Source organism: Pipistrellus hanaki, assembly GCF_964339955.1.
Source record: "Pipistrellus hanaki genome assembly, chromosome: 1".
Lineage (NCBI taxonomy): Eukaryota > Metazoa > Chordata > Mammalia > Chiroptera > Vespertilionidae > Pipistrellus > Pipistrellus hanaki.
In genome coordinates, this window is record NC_140503.1 from 160,190,306 (window position 1) to 160,194,824 (window position 4,519).

Genomic DNA, 4,519 nt, shown 5'->3' on the forward strand with positions numbered 1-4,519 from the left:
TAAGAACAATGTCAGACTCTGCTGCCTATGATTTCTTCTTGGAGTTTTATGGTTTTGGATCTTACAGTTAAGTCTTTAATCCATTTTAAATTTATTCTTTTAAAAAAATATATATTTTATTGATTTTTTACAGAGAGGAAGAGAGAGGGATAGAGAGTTAGAAACATCGATGAGAGAGAATCAATCAATCAGCTGCCTCTTGCACACCCCCTACTGGGGATGCGCCCGCAACCAAGGTACATGCCCTTGAACGGAATCGAACCTGGGACCTTTCAGTCCACAGGCCGACGCTCTATCCACTGAGCCAAACCGGTCCCAGCTTAAATTTATTCTTATATTATAAGTGGCATAAGAAGGTGGTTCAATTTAATTTTTACATGTATTTGTCCAGTTTTCCTAACACCATTTTAAAAGAGACTTTCTTTATCCCTTTGTACATTCTTGTCTTCTTTGTCATTGATTAACTGACCACATAAGCAAGGATTTACTTCTGGGCTCTCTATTCTATTGATATGTATATCTGTTTTTATTCCAGTACCATACTGTTTTGATTAATGTAGCTTTGTAGTATAGTTTCAGCACTGATGGTGTTATTTCAGAATGGTGAAGTATAGAGTATAGTAATTGAAGGATGGATGGCTCTTTTTAGGTAGTTTTGAATATATGTTTTCATATATACTACTAGTACAATACTATTGTTAGTGACTGAATCTTTGGTTAGCTACAAGACTCATTTATTAAAAAAATTATGAGTATTCTATGTGTTAAAGAAATTCACATTCTAGGAGTAGAGACCAATGCACAATTTTTATAAAATTATTACATGCAATGTAATATAATGTTTAATAATCATTTTTACCTGAAAGGGCTGGAATTGGCCATCTCTATAGTGGTACTGTGCAATGCTTGGATTGAGTACACTGTTTAACGAGATATAGGTAAGTACTAACCAAATTTTCTCAATTAGCATGGCAGCTTCTTCTACTTGATCAGTGACTCACTGGCATTCTCTAGAACAACAGTCAGGTGCCCTCTAACTTTCTTGGGGAGGCTTGTTCTTAGTTGCAGTTCAATCAGTGCCACGCCATTTCTACGTATGAGTATATTCTTAAGTGCAGAGAAGTTTTGGGGAGTTATATTAAGCACTTCTTTTGGGACACACAGCAAAGAGTTTGTAGTACTTCATAACTTAGCACATCAAGGAGCTTATATCAAAGTGAAGGAATTGTGCATTTTGGCTTCCAGTGTGAAATATTTATAAAGGTAAATGAAAAAAGGAGTCCACTTTTCCATCAGAGCTGATGTTACAGCCTGGTTAATATTGCATGATGAGTGAGCTATAAATAAACAATAAATGGAAATAAAAATAGTGAATAATTATTGATATAAATAATAAATGAACAAAGCATATGTTTAGGGCTGAGATGAAATGGAACTAGATGTGAAATTTAATTGAGCTTGATTTTGAGTTTAAGAAGTCTTTTGGAACCAGTAGCTCAGTAAGGATTTCAGAATTTTTTATCCCTTTAATTTTAAATGAATGTGCTCAGAGCTCTTACATCCTCAGGTCAGTCAACCAAAGGTAACTATTACTGTAATTCTAAACAGCTGCCTGGGGAAGCATCTGGCCTGAGGGTAGGTTTAGACCACAGGGACCAAAGGTTTTCATTTTTAAAAAGATTATACTCTGTGTAAGCACTTTTTTTTACCTGTCTTTTAAGAAGTCTTTGGGGGAATTTTCTCAGGGAGAAAGCAGTAGGAAGAAATTCTTTTCTTTAGTTTTGGGATTAGCTCTATTGGGAGAAGCTGTTCAGATCATTAACCAAATGGGCTATCAGAACTAAAATTTCTAGAAGGTGTTCAGGAAGAAAAGTGTTAGATCTGTATCTGCATGGACTCATTCATTAAATTCTTCCAACAGTTATTATTTGATGAAGCAGGCTGTAAGAGTTTGCATCTCTGTTTTAGAGGCGAAACTCAGAGAGTTTAACAGATGCTTGTTTATGTTGTAAGTGATGCAACCAGCCTGTAGTTGGGTAAACAGGCTCCAGAGTTACAGTGAAAGAGGCAAGACACATGGCAAAAGTAGAGGCCAACCCTATGGAGAATTCTAGATTTATCACCAGTTGTAAACCTGTGAGAAAAGTAAAGGACTCGATTCCTTCATCTCTTATACTACCCCCTATCTCTCCCCACCCCCCTTTACCCTGACTCTTCTGCTTCTTTCTTGTGCTTTTCAAGGTGCACTCTACCTCTTGCCTAGTGCTCCGTCTTTATGTTTGGGTACTGGCATGGATTCTGGTGCATGGAAGACACACAATAAATAGTCATGTCATGGGTGAATGCCTGAAAGACAAGGGTGAGACTGCCTGGGTTACGTCCTATCTTTCCCATTGTCTTTCATTGTGACCTTGGGAATGTTTCCTCTTGTGTTCCACTTTCCTTACCTATAAAATGGAAATAATGAGAGCCCTGAGCTTATAAGGATGCTTATGAAGACTAACTGACATAACATAGCAATAATGATTAAGATGATAATGGTGATGAAGAGGGAAAAGTGCTTTTTAGTCTAAAGTAATGACATATGTGAATGTCTAAAATAAGTCAGCAGGGCCAGCTTGGTTTGAAGAATTAAAACAAATCTTATTTGGAAATAGCCTAAGTGCCTATCAGCAGATGATTGGTTTAAAAAAAAAAAATGTGGTACATCTACACAATGGAATGCTACACTGCTGTAAAAAAGAAAGAACTCTTACCATTTGCAACAGCATGGATGGACCTGGAGAGCATCATGCTAAGCAAAATAAGTCGGTCGGAGAAAGATAAATATCACATGATCTCACTCATTTGTGGAATATAATGAACAAAAACTGATGAATAAAAATAGAGTCAGTGGGGCGAGGGGGATATTTTAGAATCTAATAGAAGTAATCCTGTTATTTGCAGATTTTTAATATTTCCTAAAATTTTTGTGATATTATACTATGTTAGTACAATTTTGATATTATTATACCTAACATTCTTTTTTCAGAAAATATTGTTTATTGCATGTAACATTATTATATTTAAGATAGTTTTTCTTGAAATATTAACGTTTATTGCATGAACATTTTTTCTTGAAAAAAAAAACACCTAAATTTTTACTTCTAAAATAAAAAGAATTAAAACAAATCTTAAATGGCTGTAGTGAGGAGTGGGAGTAGTAAAAGCAGGAAGCTGACATTTCAGCTGCTCTTAATAAGCAATATAGTATTAACAGTAGATGCTTGGGAGTCAGACAAACTAGGTTCAAATTCCAACTCTGCCACTTACAACCAGTTTTCTAATCTCTACAGTGAGGGTGATCATGTAGATCTATAATACTAGGCTAGGTTGGGTTGCATAGAACAGAAAATACAAAAGGTCAGAAGCTTAAGACAGATGGAACTTCATTTCCCTCGGTGTAATAGATACCATCAGAATGACTTAGGCTCCTGGTTTCTTCTCACATCCCCATGCCTGGCCCCGGGTGGCTGCTGGAGCTGTTGCCTCTGTTTTTCAGACAAGAAAGGAGGAAATGGGGGAAGGGCAAAAACAGTGGTTACTTCCTTTTTCTTTTGCTTTTTTTGATTTAATAAAGTCTTATTTATTTTTTTTTAAATGTACAAACGGTGAGACCTCTTGTTCATGCATCTTCTCCAGCAGCTGGGGCATCTCTACTTTTGGTGTTTCTGGTGTAAATCACTTGAGCTCTGTGCCTTGAGTCTAGTTTAGGAAGTCCTTTACTGAGGAGCTCCTGAAGGCATTTTCTGGCCAAGGAGCCGTGAACCTTGCCTCTCAGAGACAACAGGTGGGCTGATGAGCTTGTAGCTGGGAACTTCCTTACCGAGCTTGTCCTACGTGGCTTTGTCACACAAGACCAGGTTATTGAGCTTGCCCTGAACCTTGCCTTTCGACCACTTCTTTTTTCCTTGCCCCCCAACTTGTTTATGGAGGTCTTTGTCTTTCTTGGCCGACTTTCTTCTTCTTGTCGTCCTTGTTGGGTGACATTGAGGGACTCGGAGAGCAGGGATGTGCTGCTGCCTCGCCAAGATGTCGGCCTGAGAGTGATAACTTTCTTCAAGAAATTATCTCTGGAATCCCAAACAACTCTTAAAATTGTTAGAAATTATTCCCATGGCCTAGTTACAAAGGAAGCTGAGAAATTTTTTTTTTTTTTTTTTTTTTTTTTTTTTAGCTGGCAATACTGTCATTAGGGATAAGATTAGGGTTCCATTGTGGAGAACAAAAGGGAGAATAGATATTGGGTGAGTAAGAAGTAGTTGTGTTTTTTTTCTCCTCACTCTCTCATAGGCTTAACGTAAAAATTAAATTAAAAATGCATGTAGAACATGTGGCATAGTGTCTGACATGTGCTAATTGCTCAGTAGATGTTATCTTCACACAGCTAAATCAAAACAACCCCTTTCGGAAGCATTGTGTAAGAACAATTAGCTCTTGCCTACACTTGGATGAACTGTTTTTTCTCCCTCATTGCTGC

General features: G+C 37.2%; 1 pseudogene across 1 annotated transcript; it reads right to left on the bottom strand.

Annotated features, from left to right (window-relative positions):
* Nucleotides 1-3,664: 3,664 nt before the first annotated feature.
* On the bottom strand, nucleotides 3,665-4,029 carry LOC311621135 (small ribosomal subunit protein eS25-like; annotated as a pseudogene). The gene has a single exon. The product of its transcript is annotated as a small ribosomal subunit protein eS25-like (transcript).
* Nucleotides 4,030-4,519: the final 490 nt, after the last annotated feature.